Genomic DNA, 19577 nt, shown 5'->3' with positions numbered 1-19577 from the left:
TCCATTTTATGCGTTTACTTTCATGTTATGATGCATTGTACTTGGAAGAATAACACTCCTATTTTTTTTTTTTTTTTTTTTTTTTGGAACATTGGATATGAGAGTTTTGTCCCTAGTGAATCCAAATACAGAAGACTGTACGGGTCGATCTTTGTTAGGTCTGAAAGCAGCCGGTACATCCCTTTTGTTTTGATGAATAGTCCCTACATATGTCAATTGTCTCTCCTTTAGTTTGTTGACAAGTTCAATGGAAGTAAAATAGTTGTCCACAGTAATGTTCCTTTTTGAATTAGTTACCGGTTCAACAAGGCTTACTGCTGCAAACCGTAGCAATAGGAATAAGCAATCTTTCTAGATTCTCAGCACCATTTTCTCCTACATACACAAAAGCGTTCAAGAGGTAATGTGTTAGTAGATATATTTTGCCAATCCTGGAGCAAACGTCCCAGAACCGTCTTTAACCTCAAGCTCACCAGAGATGACCAAACCTAACCTCAAGGTCACCCAAGTTGACTAAACCTAACCTCAAGGTCACCCAAGACGACCAAACCTCACCTCACTGTCACCCAAGTCGACCAAACCTAAATTTGGAAAATATAAAAATTGTTGCATAATGTTGTACAATGTGAGCAGAGATTATCACACAGAGCAGGATTATGAAAAGTTTGTCATGACAGGATGTGGACAAGTTTATCATGGAAACAGGATGCTGTGATTGCTTAACATCCTGGGTGGTAAGATTGTTAAATTTTTCTACAAAATGAAAAAAGTTATATCTTCCACTAACAAGATATGCGAATATCTAGATGGGAGAGGATGTTGCCTAATATATTCAATGAGAAAATTGATAGTATTGCTAATTTTGATTTAAGTCACTCCGAATAAGGAAAAGTTTGCTATCCAGAAGGATGTAATCCTTCACAAATCCTGTTTATACTAAGTGGGTGGACTTGAAAGTTTGGCTATCTTGGGTTTGTGTATATATTTACTGCCCAAGGTCACCCAAGTAAAAAAAAAAAAAAATCAAAAAATAAAAAAAAAAAATTCAAAAATTGAAAAAAAATTAAAAATTTTCGAAATTGAAAAAATAATTAAAAATTTGGAAAATTAAAAAAAAAATTAGAAATTTTTAGAAATTAAAAAAAAATAAATAAAATTTCAAAAATTGAAAAAAAGAAAATTTTAGAAATTAAAAAAAAAATTAGCCTAGAAATTTAAAAAAATTGAAAAAAAATTGAAAAAAAAAAATTGAAAATTTGAAATAAAAAAAAATGAAAATTTGAAATAAAAAAAATGAAAATTTTAGAAATAAAAATTAAGAATTGGAGAGAAATTGGAAAAAAAATCGAAAATAAATCAATATAAATCAAAATTAATCGAAAATAAATCAAAAATAGATCAGAAGGCCTCCTACCCACTTGGGAAGCATATATAGTGTGCACAACAGTGTAGGACCATCAGTGTTCAGCCACAAGCCATACAAGAGAGACATCCCTATCTGTGTGTGTGTTATCAAGTTTCATAGAACCCTGCGTTCCAAACATTACAGTGCTAGGCAGCTGCATATCCATAGAATCAAAAGTTTTATACATTACAGTGCTAGACAGATGTATTTCTCAGTGTTTCACTAAGACACAGCCACACCGCTGCTGTTTTTTGATCTTCAATTGTGTAGAAAAAGGTCAGTACACAAGTATCCATTTAATTATATGTTTTCTGTATAAAAAGATGTCATCATATTTGTTAATTCAGCATAACTATCATATTGGAAAAGTTGATTCAACAAGAGATATCCATCGTAGTGTAGTGGTTAGCACTTCTGCTTTTCATTCTAGAGGACTGGGGTTTGAATCTTCATTGTATATGGGGATGTAGGATGATTGGTTATGGAATGTAGGTAGGTAGAGGGATAGCATATAGTAAGGCACATGTACTGACTGTAAAACCATTACACCATGATGGATATCTTTTGCTGAAAATTATAACAAAATCTGGGACTGTATCTGAAAAAAAATGAATTACCATATTATGCATATACAATGATGCTCTAGCTTAGTAGATAGAGAGAGAGAGAGCGAGAGAGAGAGAGAGATAGTTCCATAGACATGGTACTAATGCTAAATATATTATTCTCAGACATGAATAGGAGGAAGGTTAATGCCTCAGGTCAAGAACAATCCTACTGGCAGGATAGATATATGGATGAGTTTGGGCAATATTGCAAGCCAGTGTGCAAGGTGGCAGGGTCAGGAGGAGGAAGAGGAGAAGGAGCATCACCCCTCCCTATTCAACTCTGACAACCCCAGCTGGAGTGAAATACTATCCTAATGCCTATATCCATGAGGTTTTCACACATATACGAGGTCAGGGTGAACAGGATGGAGGCATATAAAATCATTTGAATAACAACTTAACCATTTGAAACAACTTTGTATAGCTCTCATATAATGTACCACTATTGTTGTCAAATAATATGATTCAGGTTTGAAAGATGAAGCTGTAAATATTGATTATATGGCTAATTCACTTATATTCTTTATTGTGTTGCTATCCAATAATGCAAAAGATGAATATTGTGAATAAGTTGACCTGTTGAACAATATGTCAGCAGATCTATATGTTTGTGGACAATGAACTGGGCTGATGAAAGATAGGTTACTTGTAACTTTTTTGACCTAACCTCAAAATATTGATTTCAAACATTATTTCTTTCAGTAGCATAGTAATTGTGTGCTGAACATCTGAGTGCCAGACATGTCATGGCTATGTCACTCTATATGATGATTGCCACCTATATTGTAATCTATTATTAAGTTGCTTGTATGTATGTTACAGATGAACAAAGCTACCAGATTTCAGCAGACCAGCAGCTCATCAGGAGAGTTCTGCATGTTGGAGGAGGCATTCAACAACAACCTTTGGACACTGTTCTACAACAACAACTCTTCACCCAATCCTGCAAAGGACTTTCCCTCTCTGCTAAACAGCCAACATACAAAGATCATTGATGTGATAGATGAGGAGTTCCAGACACATGGGTCAATCAAGGTCAACCTGGTGTTGGAGGCTACATACCAACACAGCCACCTTGATGAGAAGAACATCAAGCAGGAGGAGTTCCAGAATGTGGTCAAACTATTCAATCTTTAATATCAACGATCTTGCTGGAATTATCAGGGAGGCATGCAAGAAGCTGTTGAAAGAAGAGGCTAAGTTTGAAGGCAACTCTAGTGGATGGAGCCTTCTCATCATCGACACTCCCCTCATAAGCATGAGCAAACACAAACCACTTCGAGGATCTTCCTACATTGGACTGCCAGCTAAAATTGCAGCAAGAAAAGCTATCATCAACCCAAAGAATACCAATCAACAATGTTCCAAGTGGGCAATCCTTGCCAAACATGTGCAAGGAGCAAGTCCTGAATGTGTTAACAATAGGTATCATCAGCTCGTTGAAAAATACAATTTCAACAAGATATCTTTCCCCACCACAATCAATCAAATTGACTGTTTTGAGAGGGATAATCCGAGTGTATCAGTTAATATATATTTTCTTGATTCCAAGTGTATAATCTTTCCAAGACGTGTTTCAAAAGAAATGAAGGAGGATCATTTCGATTTACTACTACTCCATGAAAATGATAGTCGTGATGCCACCACCACTCAGGACAGCAGTGAAGCCACTCAGGACATCAGTGAAGCCACCACCACTCATGAAGAAGAAGAGGAGGATATCAATAGCCATTACTGTTTTATAAAAAACTTTGAAAATCTTGTTAGATCTCAACTCACTAAAAACGGACACCACATCATCATTTGTTGCAGATGTTTCACACATTACACCATCAACAATAATGGCGAGCAGAGGATTAAAGATCATGAGGAGTACTGTGCCAACAACAAGACTGCTAGGATCATCATGCCTCAATTCAAGGAAGATGGAAGCCGACCAACAATGAAATTTGAGAAACATTTGAATAAATTTAGACTACCATTGGTGGCCTATGCAGATTTTGAATGTCTACTGGAGAAGCTTGAGGAAGAGCAGCAATGGATTGGGAAGGCTACCAAAGTGATTCAGCGTCACACAGCAATGAGTTATTGCCTCTACTTTGTCAGAGATAAGGGCTTGTTTCCATCATGGCTAACAATCACTAACCTCATCCCTAAGGATCCAATTGTCTACAGAGGACCTGATGCAGCCAAACACTTCATCAAAACTCTGACCATGCATGCAAGAGACCTGGATGAGGCAATCAATCATCATCAAATAAAGATGCTTCCACTTTTTGAGAGGGAGAAAGCCAGGCACAATGCTGCCACCAACTGTGAAGCCTGCGAGAAACCATTTAATGGTGACAAGGTTTATGATCATTGTCATATAACAGGAGTCTACCGGAATGCTCTGTGCAACAAGTGCAACCTTCAAAGATGTCATACAAAATTCATTCATGTTTTTCTTCACAACTCTTCCAATTAAGATACTCACTTGATCATACCGCACCTTGGAACCGATAGAAATCAGCTGACTGTCATCCCAAACACATCAGAAAAGTACATATCATTCACCAAAAACATTCCCCAACAACTGCACCTACGATTCATAGATACCTTCAGATTCACACCGGACAGCTTGGACAACCTAGTCATCAACCTTGTCAAGTCTACTGAAGAAGTGTCAACAGTGCTACCACATACAGCTAGAGAATTTGGAGACAAACTGGAATTGGTTTTCAGAAAGGGTGTGTTCCCCCACGAATATTGTGACTCGTGGGAGAAACTGAAGGAGACCTCACTACCACCAAAGGAGACGTTTTTCAGTAAGCTAACTGACAGCCACATCAGTGATGAGGCATATGAACATTCTCAACAAGTGTGGGAGAAATTCGACTGCAAGACCTTGGGAGAGTACAGTGACCTATACCTCAAAACAGATGTTCTCCTTCTGGCTGATGTCTTTGAAAGCTTTAGAGATATGTGCTTAAAAAACTATAACTTGGATTGTGCACACTACTTCACATCACCAGGCTTCTCCTTTGATGTTATGCTAAAGTATACAAAAGTTGAACTAGAACTTCTGTCTGACTATGATATGTATATGTTCATTGAACGAGGCATAAGAGGTGGCATAACAACATGCGTTCATCGACATGCCGTAGCCAACAATGTCTACACAGGAGCACCTGTCGACCCCGAGAAGCCTATCATATCTCCTGTACACAGTTGCAAACAACCTGTATGGCTGGGCGATGTGCCAACCACTTCAATGCCGGAAATTCCAGTGGATGGAGAAAGATGAGTTGGAGGGGGTGAGCAGAGGTATTGATGGTGTTGGAGATGTTCAAAAGATTGGCTACATCTTGGAGTACCAAGATGAATTGAGATGATTGAGTACCCTTCTGAATTGCATGTTGAGCACAATGACTTCCCATTCCTGGCAGAGAACAAAAAAACTCCAAAATCAGGATCATAGAGATTGATGACAACTCTAAGCAACTGTGAACGATATGTATGTCATTATCGCATCCTCAAGCAAGCAGTACAACATGGATTGAAAATCACTAAAGTTCATCGAGGTGTAAGGTTTAAGCAGGAGGACTTCCTAGCACCCTACATCATGCTAAACACCAGACTTCAACAACAGTCAAAGAACAAGTTTGAGAAAAATTTCTTCAAACTAATGAAAAATGCAGTTTTTGGCAAGACAATGGAGAATGTGAGAAAGAGAATGAATATGGAGCTTGTCAACAATGAGAAATGTCTTATGAAACTGATTGCCTAACCAACCTACAAGGACCTGTACCGAGCACTCCTTTTAATTCAGGCTTTTTCCCAAGTTATAATAGTAAATTTAATACGCAATAGACTAGAGCCATTATTGTAAGTGAGTTAGCAAAATAAATTATTTTCTCTCTCTATTATGAACGGCCATGACTTCGAGTTTCCCATGATAGATATTTAAAAATTGTGGCTCCGAGTCGTCGAGGAATGTAGATTATGGAATTATCTCTAAAACTTAGCCTTCTTGTTGCGACATAAAGTGCGATAAGTTGGAAAACAGCAAGCATTGAAATTATAACAAACTACAGATTTTGCAGTTACTATTTGGTCCAAAGGCTCTAGAAGCCACGCGACGATTGGTCAAATTGATTCCCTTCGCCCAATAGGAGACCTGTTTCTAAATACAGTAGTGGGGGGATTCCCCAGTCGAGAGACCAGATTACGTTTCGGACGACTTTGCTAGGAGCACTACGAGAGTAAAGATGTAGTCATTATGTTTCCCCCTTTTTGGGCAAGTTTATAAGTTTATATAATTAGTTAATGTAGGAGCTAGTTCTATTTTTATTAAAGTTTGAATTTTCTAGTAGTGCCATGTCCTGAAAGGTTCAATTGTGTTTCTTCATCATGTACGAATAATTGTTTCTTCAAATAACCGCTAAGGTACGTAAAATAAGGTTAAAATATAATTTAGGGAATTTAATTGATTGAAACTTCCATAAGAGTATTGAATTAATTAGGCCTGTTATTTTTCAAGTTAATAATATTGATTGAGAATAATTCTTTTGATTTTAATAGTGATGGAAGATAATTATAAATTTTTTTTCTAAAGAAGTATAGAAAGTTTTCAGTTACATTACATTTGAGTTATTGTTTCTGGAAATATATTATCGTAGAGTATTGCTGAAAGTCAGGAAGATAGCCTTTAAATTGGAATGAAATTTTTAAGATTATGTTCATATTCAGTTTATGACATTTTATAATTTTATATTTTTTCAGACTCTGTTTTCTTATGTCATTAAGGCTTCCGAATAATTTAGTAGATTTTTATGATAGAAATCTTAATAGACAAAGGAGAAAGTTTTTCTTTTCCATGAAATAAATATTAATAAATGTTGGCTAGCGCACAAGTTTCCAACAATACTAGTCGAGCTACTATATGAAAAATTATATTTGATTTTGCAAACCAAATGGAAAATATCATATAAGTTAGCATCATTTCTATCTGAATTATTCCTTTCCTAAGAGTATTATATCAATTTATATAAAAGTTAACATCATGTTTTCATAAAGTTGCATTGTATATTGATGACACTCTGGCAAGTAAATCCGTTTTAATTCAATTTTGAGAATGAAATCAGAACGTCAAGATAATATCTAAATTAAATAATTGAATAAACTCCTGTTTTAGCTTTTGATGAATTGTAGGAAGAGTTAGAAATTAATGCTGTAATACATTTATTTACAGCGGTTCATGTGTGTCCCCAAACCAACTTCATGTACTACCACCACTTTGGTTCCGCAATTTTATGTAACACCGCTTCAAGACACCCGTTCAGACGACAGGTCTGGGGACGTAAGAGGACGTCGCCGTCAAGCCAAATTTAACCGGTATAAATTCACCGCCAAAAACAAGGTACTGTAACCCCGACGATAAAGCAACGTACAGACCAACAAAAGTGCAGTGTAGTAAAACAAAGGTTCATTCGAGAATGTCAATCAAAAGTGGGGATTCAAAATTATTATGAAATGGGTTATATGGGTTACTATCGACGAAACTTGGGTTCAAGGACTTTTCTTTCTTGAGTTATTTTATGTTGAAATTAACTTGTTATTTGATGACTGATATTGTTTGGTTTTGTGACGTATTGCTATCTAAAAGGGGATAGTAATGCGCCCCCGAATCAGATGAAGAATGTCAACAAAGTAACATGAAATTGTTGTTTCTGTTGTTCGATTTTAGTTGCCAATGTTTATTGAAGCTGTTTGTATTTTTCAATTATTTCTAATTGTAGTGTTATTCTAAAGTATAAACCTATTAAATCAGGCAAGATTAATTGAAGTTTCCTTGACTCTAGCCCGTTCACCTGCATGAATTAGGTATAGACTCAGGTATTTTCTAGATGTGTTGACCTATTTCTAAATTCTAAATTTTATTCGAAATTTTCTTCTTTATCATCTTTTAAAAGGTAAAGGCACACAACTGCGCCGACTCTGCTGTCTAGAGATATTTAAATCTCTGGAATTCAAATATTCTAGAAAATTAAATTTTTCATAACTTACTCTAATCATACTAGATCAATTTTTCTGAGTCTATACTTAATAATTCATTCTGTGAACGTGTTAACTGTCAATATTTTAGGTTTGGAGTTGAATGAATAATTTATAGTTGCTACTCCAATTTTTCTGAAGTTTAAATAATTGTAGATGAAACAGGAAAGTTATTCAGTTATGTTAAATCCATTAAAATGGAAATCTTTTGAAGTGCTTAAAGATAAAGTTAGGTATCATTGATGCTTAAGTTGAAAGTATTCTGAAACTTAATATTGAAATTGATTATTGAGAAATTAAAGGTTTAACGGTAGAATAGAAATCAGTAGAAGAAACTAGCATAGGTGAAAACAACTGATTCTAAGTGCTGAATAAAATTTTTGCATTCTGTAATTCCGTGAATGGTGATAGAAATTATTGTGATGTCAACGTACGTATTCTGGTCTCATGCATCAGGTACTTGAGTATCATCATAGTATAGTAGAAGTGAAAGTGAATATTCAGAGATTTTAGTTTAAAACCTGAATAATAATTTATTAGTTGGAGAAATTAGAAAACGTGAAACTGATTCCAAATTAATGCTAAATTGGTGATAAGGTTAATTTTTTGTAAGTTTGTGCGAAGGGATTGAAATCGTAACACTATGGCTTCCAGCCCACATTCCCCGGCCATCAGCCCGGTTAAGGTTAATTTTCGGGATGTCAAAGAGGACATAGAAGAAAATTTCGATCTTGGTCTTTTGTATTCGCGTAGTATCAATCCAAACTATCTGCTAAAAGGGGAATTACTTTTCGAACTCAATTCATTCGGTTGGTCTAGTAATGTTGATTGTGATGTTGCTAATTTGAGACAACAATACCATCAAATACGCGGTGAGGGTAGTGGTAGAATTCATCGCGCGGTGTATGATGAAGACAGGTCCTGACTCGAATTAAAGAGTATCAATGAAATTACTGCTAAAATTGATGAGTGGTTACCTCAACTGGAAACTGGTTCCGATGCTGAAAAGAAAGAATCGTTCAATCGAATAGTGAACCAATTCTCACATGTATTGAATAGAATTATTCACCTGTCTCATTATTCTCAGGAGAGGTCTGATTCCGAACTGATTAACGAAATCCAGAAACGCCTTGCAACCCTGGAGGCGGCTTACCCCATTATGTTGCAAGTACAAAAGGAGGTCGAAAGTCACGCCCTGTCCCCAGCTCCGGTAGTATTTACCACCCCTGTCTTAAGTCCATCGCTTTTTGATTTCCCGGGGACAAGTGGTGTAGATAAAGTAGATGTAGGGAAAGTAGAGGTCCCCGCCCCACCGCCAGTTTCTAATGAACACGGCGACACAAAGCACATTCCACCTGCCTTGGTTATCCCACCGAAAGAAACTCAAACTTTTGATTCATGCTTGGGACTGAACCCTAACAGTATACGCATTGAATGCCCCCGTCAATTTGTTCCGATTAGGCAATCAGTCAGTAATATCACGTCTACTAGGGCGCTACCTCAAAGTGTACCTCAATCAGGTTATACACCGGTGTTCAATATGATTTATAATCATCTCCCTAACCAGATTGAACATTTATTGCGTGATTTGCCACACACTTATGGTTTAGTCGTGGACAAATTGTTGAAATTCATCGCTCTGGCATTAAAAATTTCAACTCAGTTCGATTTGCCGGATGTACAATTGTTCCAGATCCTTCAACCTTTCTCTCTAGGACCTCTAGCCGATCGCATAAATTTTCCTATTAATTCTAATTATACATTTGATCAGTTTCATGCTGAGGTCCTAAAATATTTTGTGCTGCAAAGATTATTGGCCGTCATTGAAAGGGAGGAATTCTACCGACTCCAGAGAACAGGCGAACCGTTGTCCGCCTACATAGTATCAATTAAAGAGGCCGCGAAATTATTACGTTTAAATTTATTCGAATGTGAAATTGTGAATACCATTTGTTCGGGACTTAATCCTGCCGAAAGATCCAGACTTATCTCCCATTGTTGTCCTCAGACATATAAAGAATTGATTGATATGAGCGTACAAGCTCAAAACTTGAGTTTTGCCGATGAAGAAAGAAACCGAGTTGAACGGCCTGGGAACAATAATTATAGGTGAAGTCCTAACACGCCTAGTAGGAGTAATGAACAACTTGAACAAAGGTGTTTCTATTGTAAGAAAGTTGGTCATATTGCTAGATTCTGTCATTCTAATCCCAACAACTCACGTTTTCGAAATAACAATAATGCCCAAGGTCAAACACAAGTTTCCTTTACTAAGCATGACAATGATGTGAAATGTTATACTTGTAATAAGATCGGTCATTATTCGCGCGATTGTAGAAACCGGAAAATATGACTAGGACAAACAAAAGAAAAACGTACCGCTTCCATGATAGTTAACCAGTCTGACAAAAATTCCACCTATTCGCCTCAGTGTTATATCCAACGGGCTAGACGACATGGTGTTAAGAAAAGCACCAAGAAAAGGGTTAGTAGGTCAATAAAAAAAAGACACCTTTTCCACGGAAAGATTAGAGGTTTGTGCAATAATGTAATTCCTTTCATTTCCTGTTATTTAGGGTCTCCTAAAATACGGTCAGTTGCTTTAATTGATTCTGGAACCATATGCTCGATTATTTCAAGAAAGGTTTATGATAGCCTAGTGTCGGAAATTTCGAATCTCATTACTCAGAAAGAAAACATTAGTTGTACAACTGCCAACAACACGCAGCTATTGCTTCATGAGTCGGTAATACTAAAAATCAAGGTAGAAAATTTCAGCTGGTATTTCAAATTCTTCATTACCAATGATGTACCTTTTCCAATGATTTTAGGTTGTGATTTGATAAGTTATTCCAAATTAATACTTGACTTGTTTAATAGAAGATATTTCTTTGGTTTCAAACCCAATTACAAATTCAAATTCAAAGAAGATTGGAAAGCAAAGTGCTCTGAACCTGTAAGCTCTATCGCTGTGACAGAAGTTGCTGATAACTTATCGCATCTTGAACAATCTCAGTTGGAAGGAGTTCTCAATGAATTCAAAGATGTGTTATCCAAAAAATTAGGTGAAACTAATCTTACAGAATACAAGATTCGGTTAATTTCCACCGAACCTGTGAGAAGAACCCCATATCAATTAAATCCAATGAAGATGGAAGTTGTTGAAGAGAAAATTAAGAAGATGTTAGCTGAGGGTGTTATTGAGCCAGGGATCTCAAATTATTCATCCCCCTGTTTCCTAGTAAGTAAATCCAGTAAAGACAATTTGGATAGTGATTCATGGTGACTTGTTGTTGATTATCGTTTCTTAAACAAAAAGGTGTCATTAGATTCAGTCCCATTACCAAACATCGAAAATTGCTTCCACTTTTTCAATGGTGCTAAATACTTCTCAGTACTGGATTTGAATCAAGCGTATTATCAAATCCCCCTTGCTGAAGAAAGTAGACACTTGACAACGTTTTGTACAATGCCAAATACATATCAATTCAAGCGTATTCCGTTCGGGCTGGCTACCGGTGCACAAGCACTTTCTTTGGTATTAGACCGACTGTTATTGGCCGACTGTTATTGTTATTATCAACGTACTCCATATTTTACAACAGCAGAGTAACATGGGACCAATTGAAACTATGATGTCTTTCAAACGTTTTCCCTTGTTAGAGTTTGCCAAGAAAGTAACCAGGGACTCAATGAAGTGATTGAAGTATTCAAAGATTATTATACAAGGTCCATCTTTAGTGCCTACTTGAAAAGTGGACACGCCCATATTGTTTTGTCCTGACTCTTGCCACCGTTTTGAAGACTCTTGCCACAAATCTCTATTAGTTATACATTTTGCTGAATTTCGGAATGATTAAAGAGATTTCTTTTGAAGAGGGCCCGCTTCAAATTGTATCCTACTATCTATCCAGAAATTCGACTCTCCAAATCATACAGAATGCCTCTATGGTAACATATCCTGATTAGATTTCTTATTGCATGTTTCACACCATAAGGAGGGGGAGTGTGCCAAGCACTCCTTTTAATTCAGGCCTTTTCCCAAGTTATAATAGTGAATTTGATAGCAATAGACTAGAGCCATTATTGTAAGTGAGTTAGCAAAATAAATTATTTTCTCTCTCTATTATGAACGGCCATGACTTCGAGTTTCCCATGATAGATATTTAAAAATTGTGGCTCCGAGTCATCGAGGAATGTAGATTATGGAATTATCTCTAAAACTTAGCCTTCTTGTTGCGACATAAAGTGCGATAAGTTGGAAAACAGCAAGCATTGAAATTATAACAAACTACAGATTTTGCAGTTACTATTTGGTCCAAAGGCTCTAGAAGCCACGCGACGATTGGTCAAATTGATTCCCTTCGCCCAATAGGAGACCTGTTTCTAAATACAGTAGTGGGGGGATTCCCCAGTCGAGAGACCAGATTACGTTTCGGACGACTTTGCTAGGAGCACTACGAGAGTAAAGATGTAGTCATTATGTTTCCCCCTTTTTGGGCAAGTTTATAAGTTTATATAATTAGTTAATGTAGGAGCTAGTTTTATTTTTATTAATGTTTGAATTTTCTAGTAGTGCCATGTCCTGAAAGGTTCAATTGTGTTTCTTCATCATGTACGAGTAATTGTTTCTTCAAGTAACCGCTAAGGAAAGTAAAATAAGGTTAAAATATAATTTAGGGAATTTAATTGATTGAAACTTCCGTAAGAGTATTGAATTAATTAGGCCTGTTATTTTTCAAGTTAATAATATTGATTGAGAATAATTCTTTTGATTTTAATAGTGATGGAGGATAATTATAAATTTTTTTTCTAAAGAAGTATAGAAAGTTTTCAGTTACGTTACATCTGAGTTATTGTTTCTGGAAATATATTATCGTAGAGTATTGCTGAAAGTCAGGAAGATAGCCTTTAAATTGGAATGAAATTTTTGAGATTATATCATGTGGTGCTGTATTTTACTTGCCTCACATATGTAGAGAGATTTGCCAAATCATGTAGTGCTGAATCTAAATGCCTCACGTTGGGCCGGCAAATCATGTGGTGCGTTTTTTAACGGCTTCACACATGTAGGGTGAATCTTGTACTGAGTCAATGGTGTAGAGGCTATAAATTTTGCAATGCGTGTGTGGACGCTGAGTGAACACCAGACCGATTGATTCACTACAAGATTCATACAATTGTCGGAATCGCGGGAGGCCTAAACGCTCGCTCACCCTTGATTCTTCTAATGACAGATTGTATAATGATGAAATTTTTATAAGTAGTGTAGCGGACGCTAAACACTGAATACGGATACCTTAAAATTATTACCTGTGAAGAATGAGCATACAAAATCATACAGGTCGAGCAAAAATCCCGATGTAGCTAATTTACGGGACTGTGTCTCTAATAAGTTCTGAAGGATTAAAAATACGGTATTTGAACCAAATATCGTTCAGAATATATTTCGAGAACAGAGTCTTGTCGGGTTTTAAGCTCTATTGTAGGAATTTATATGATCTATGGCTGCCACTGCTGTACAATTGATGCGTTCGCTCCTAAGTCGAGGTGGGTAACAGATAAAAGCTGATATATGAGCAGGTAAGGACAAAGAATAAATATCTCGATCTGACCCCACTCGCTACATCCACTTAGACCTGTTCCAATATCCAGCTTGATTCAATTATTCCAATGATCGTATTCGATCGGTTCTTGATGATATAGAACGTATCAGACACAATAATTGACAGGCTTAAGAAATAATCGAACTCAGAAAGCGAATTAACAAAACTGAAATATATTATAATAAAATATGTAATCATACAGTGCAGATTCAGAATTTGATTTACAGGTTGATAATAATTTAGCATTAATAGAATAGTTAAAAATTTTCTTGTGCTTGCATGATACCATGCGTGATTCAACAGAATTTTACAATTGATAAAATTGAACAGTTTTGAAAAAATAGTAAAAAAAAAAAAAAAAAAAATGAATTACAAAATATATTTTAAAGTTGCTCGGGGTCGTGGTTCAGGCAGCGGAGGATAGTTAATCAACTACAAATTCTTATAAATTTAATATGAATAAATTCTAGACTCTTAAATGCTAAAGCGCTTGTCGGCGTGGCCAATAATTTAACGAAGAAAAATTTATGTTTTTCAGCACTGAAATATTTTCGAAGCGTAGATTGGGGCCCCTTTTAAAACTTATAACTCACGTGAATTTCCTTGGCGGTCGTGGTTTTCTTCTTTAGATCAAAAATCGTTTGATCGGCGGCAATCCAGGCTTCGGTTTCAGCACGTGGGGAATTTTAATTTAAATATCTCCTTCACCAAATTAATTAAGGGATAATTTACTTTAAACTTTTAAATTTATCGATTGATGAAAACAGAAATTTACAAATAACAAATAAATTGGCCTAAAATATCGGCTCACGAATAGAACATTTAAAATCGAACAAGAAATTTTCACAAATAGGTCTTTGGTAACTATAAAAAGAGATCTGCACGGTGAGGATTTCAAAAGGGAAGTGCTGTCTTTTCTCTAAGCTTCTTGGCTAGACCTTGCTTCTCAGAATCTCGATGTAATAATTTGCATAAAAATTTGCCATTGGTAGAACGCTTGTGACGTAAACATGACGTCAGTGGCAAGCAGTAGAATACAATTCCTTTAATTACAATAATAATTTAATTTATGTAATTCTTGAAACTGCTTAATCTTCTGGACATAGTTCCTCTCATACAATGTACATGTGCTAGCGTAAATGATAAGGCAGGGTTGGTGTCTGATAATAGATTAACATGTGTTGCTTTCAAACGATCACCTTCTTGGTGCTATTTCTATGCACTGTGATTGGCTTAGACCTGCCAAAGAGATTTAATTACCATGTGGTTCAGTTGAATTAAATCGTTAATGAATTAATACTCTTGTACAATTTTTATTAGGTTTGAGATTGTTATAATTAATTTCTGCCATTTTATCAATAATATAATTTCATGCTATGACCTATTTAGTTACAATAAGACCTGACATATAATATAATTTCTTAAATAATAAATAATTTCAACGATAACACATACATTTTATTTTTTTATTTGAAATTCTTGATCCTTTATGGATAGTTTTGATTTTTAGAGATGGTATTATATCTTACGTGAAGCCAGCGTGACATTTGACAATACTTTGAATCAGTCAGCTGCGTTCGAACTGTTTTAAAAACATCTGATCGATAGTAAACAAAGTGTAACCTCAAAATCAGTGAGCGATTCATAAATAATTTGTGCTTTATTTGCAAAATAATTATAATTTTATTGAATAATTTTCCTAGAAAAATATTCAGTACAGAACGGTACTCTTATCAAATATACAGTTATTGATAAGTAAGCTTTATCGCTCGGTCGCTAACTATTCCTTTAGCAAATTCTTTCATTTTAAAAGGTAATCACAATTTTTCTCTCTTTTCATGAGATCTATTTGAAAGATTCATCACAGTTCATATTCAGTTTATGACATTTTATAATTTTATATTCTTTCAGACTCTGTTTTCTTATGTCATTAAGGCTTTCGAATAATTAAGTAGATTTTTATGATAGAAATCTTAATAGACAAAGAAGAAAGTTTTTCTTTTCCATGAAATTAATATTAATAAATGTTGGCTAGCGCACAAGTTTCCAACAATACTAGTCGAGCTACTATATGATAAATTATATTTGATTTTGCAAATCAAACGAAAAATATTATATAAGTTAGCATCATTTCAATCTGAATTATTCCTTTCCTAAGAGTATTATATTAATTCATATAAAAGTTGACATCATAATTGATGAAGTATTCATTTTTCTAAAAGCATTATATTAATTTATTATGAGTGTTTTCATAAAGTTGCATTGTATATTAATGACACTCTGGCAAGTAAATCTGTTTCAATTCAATTTTGAGAATGAAATCAGAACGTCAAGATAAAATCTAAATTAAATAATCGAAAAAACTCCTGTTTTAGCTTTTGATGAATTGTAGGAAGAGTTAGAAGTTAATGCTGTAATACATTTATTTACAGCGGTTCATGTGTGTCCCCAAACCAACTTCATGTACTACCACCACTTTGGTTCCGCAATTTTATGTAACACCGCTTAAAGACACCCATTCAGATGACAGGTCTAGGGACGTAAGAGGACGTCGCCGTCAAGCCGAATGCAACCGGCAAAAGTTCACCGCCAAAAACAAGGTACTGTAACCCCGACGATAAAGCAACGTACAGACCAACGAAAGTGCAGTGTAGTGAAACAAAGGTTCATTCGAAAATGTCAATCAAAAGTGGGGATTCAAAATTATTATGAAATTGGTTATATGGGTTACTATCAACGAAACTTGGATTCAACGGGCTTTTCTTTCTTGAGTAATTTTATGTTGAAATTAACTTGTTATTTGATGACTGATATTGTTTGGTTTTGTGACGTATTGCTATCTAAAAGGGGATAGTAATGCGCCCCCGAATCAGATGAAGAATGTCAACAAAGTAACATGAAATTGTTGTTTCTGTTGTTCAATTTTAGTTGCCAATGTTTATTGAAGCTGTTTGTATTTTTCAATTATTTCAAATTGTAGTGTTATTCTATAGTATAAACCTATTAAATCAGGCATGGCAAGATTAATTGAAGTTTTCTTGACTCTAGCCCATTCACCTGCATGAATTAGGTATAGACTCAGGTATTTTCTAGATGTGTCGGCCTATTTCTAAATTCTAAATTTCATTCAAAATTTTCTTCTTTATCATCTTTTAAAAGGTAAAGGCACAGACCGCATCATCTTTGGTGAGAATATCTGTACTGTAACATTGCATGAGAAAAAAGTAGAGCTGAACAAACCTATCTACATTGGTTTGACAGTGTTGTCGCCATTGCCGATGAGAGGGGTGATTGGATGCTTTTGTATGATGATCATTTGAAGTCATGCAATGATGGCGATGAGGAAAATGCAAGCACACTAGCTGAACAAGGGTTTTTCAAGACATAAACGGATATGTGCAATGTGTGTTCTGCAAAATTATTCTAGACTCTGTCAGCAGAGAACCTTGTCACATGGACTCCTGCCCTAAATGGTGTGAACAGGAAAAAGTGAAGGAGGATGAGTCATCTATTGTGTGGCAGGAGGAGGTATAAAAGGAGCTACAATCATGGCGCCTTCAAGCATCTACCAAGCAGCACTCTACCTCGTGCTAGCACTCAGTGTCAGTGCACTGGATCCAAAGTACAGGACGCAGGGATTTCTCACATTGAGGGAGCATGGCCTGGATACATCAAACATCTATCATATGCATCAGTGCCTGCTAACATCTGGGATTCCTGCTCTACGGGGTAATCAGTCATCAATCGATCAAATGTACAGTGATGTCAGAGACTGGTACATGAATATGGCTGGGGAACAAGCTGTGGAGGGGGCACTCTTCAAATGAGTCCACTGCGCATACAATCTGCACGCATGTCTCCACCCAACATTCACATCACTGGACTTTCTGGAAGTGGTCATTGTCAGTTGAGGTCTGTGCACCGTGCTGTAAAGAACTAGCATCAGCTGCAACTACAACTCCAGCTACTACTCCAGCTAGTACTCCTGCTGTTACCACTACCACCGCTCCAGACCCAGTGCAAACATCAGCCTGCAGTGGAGCAAGCAGATATGTGTCAGTGTGGAGAATGTCTACTAGTAACCAGCAACCAATGGATTGTGCAACCATTTCTGAAGTTTTGAGATAAGGACCTACCAGAACCGTTTGGAACAGCTCAAAACTTTCTAGAGACACTAACATTCATCTTTCAAGATGCCGAAGTGTCAAGCTGTACCAATCTATGCGAGGGAGCAGTCATCTTGGAATTCTCATTCAGCAGAGGATTCTGTGAAATAAGTGATAGATTGGGTGAATTATATCAATAGATAGTTCTTCATATATTGGACTGAATCTATTGAATTGTAATGTAAATAATCTTATTATTCATATGAATGCTCATTTTCTATATATATATATTATGCTGTGTATCAATGAAAGAGAGAGTGTGTTTTTTCCAAAAAAAAAAAATGAAAATGTTGTACATCTTATTCCATACAGCCTTCAACTTCTAGAGTAAGCACTGTTAGACATTTAAGATAGATTAAATACAATAGGAAGCATCCTACTATGATAAACTTGTCTTTATCATACTATGCAGGAAGTCCATGATGGTTGAGCTCAACAGCTTGATGCCTATATAAATGCTAATTAGCAAGTTCATATCTCCAGTATGGATAAGACAGTGATAGCGCAAGAGCTGCACAAGCAAGCTTGTCGGCATTTTCTGACAAGAAAGGTTACAGTCAAAGGTCTTGATGACCTCTATCGAGTTGACCTTGTTGAGATGATACCATATGCTCGACAGAACAAAGGTTACAAGTACATTATTACAATCATAAATTGTCTTAGTAAGGCTGCATTTGCTATACCAATTAGGAACAAGTCAGCCAATGACATTGTTGGGGCTATGCACCCTATATTCAATAAACATCCAATGAAAAATCTGCATACTGATGATGGTGAAGAGTGGTTGAATACAATATTTCAACAACTTGTGCAACAGTATAATGTGAATCATTACTGAACTAGATCAGAGAAGAAAGCATCCATAGTGGAATGCTTCAACAGAACTCTTAAACAGTTAATGTGGATTGAGTTCACTGAGAAAGGAACCTATCGTTGGACAGATATTCTAACCTCACTTCTCAAGGAGTTCAATGCCAAGATTCATCAAACAATAGGTATGCAGTCAGTAGATGTGCAGAAGAAGCATGAGGGAGTGCTACTCGACTGACTCGGTAAACAGCATCAAGCCTATCGAGAAGAATTGCAGAAGAAGAATGCAGAGTGTAGAGGTAGGTTCTATCCAGGTCCTAATCAGGATATTGTGCCTGGTGACAAGGTTAGAATGAGCAGGTATAAAAAGACTTTTGACAAGAGATATCTAGCCAATTGAGACAAGCTGTTAGTGCGTTGGAAAGGATACAGTTCAAGTCACAACTCATGGATTGATAAACGTGACTTGGTCTAGGATGAGAGAGGTTGTACAACAGCGCAACTTATTCAAAAATATTGATTTTGATCAGGTAATAAAAGGTTGTGGTCTGGAAATGGACAATGAGAAGAAGCACCATGGTCCTTTGTTTCCCAACCATATACGATGGATTATATCTGGACCTCCATATAGGTAAAAAATCACCTTGCTATGCTTTCATATAGGTAAGAGATCACCTTGCTATGCTTTCATATAGGTAAGAAATCACCTTACTATACTTTCAATGAAGGCTGTTTCGACGACCCCCACTCTACTTCCCCCTGTCAAATGACTAATGGCCACGCCCACCAATCTCCATCATCATTAGGGGTATCAATGGGGGACCTATCACTCTAGCTCAAGATGGTCATGCAGGACCTGTCACTCTTTACTAAGATGGTCATGGAGACCTATCACTCCAGATCAATATGTCCATGGTAGACCTACTAGATCAAGATGTCCATGAGA

This window comes from Nilaparvata lugens, chromosome 2, assembly GCF_014356525.2.
Source record: "Nilaparvata lugens isolate BPH chromosome 2, ASM1435652v1, whole genome shotgun sequence".
NCBI lineage: Eukaryota > Metazoa > Arthropoda > Insecta > Hemiptera > Delphacidae > Nilaparvata > Nilaparvata lugens.
Note: the sequence above shows the minus strand (reverse complement) of the source record.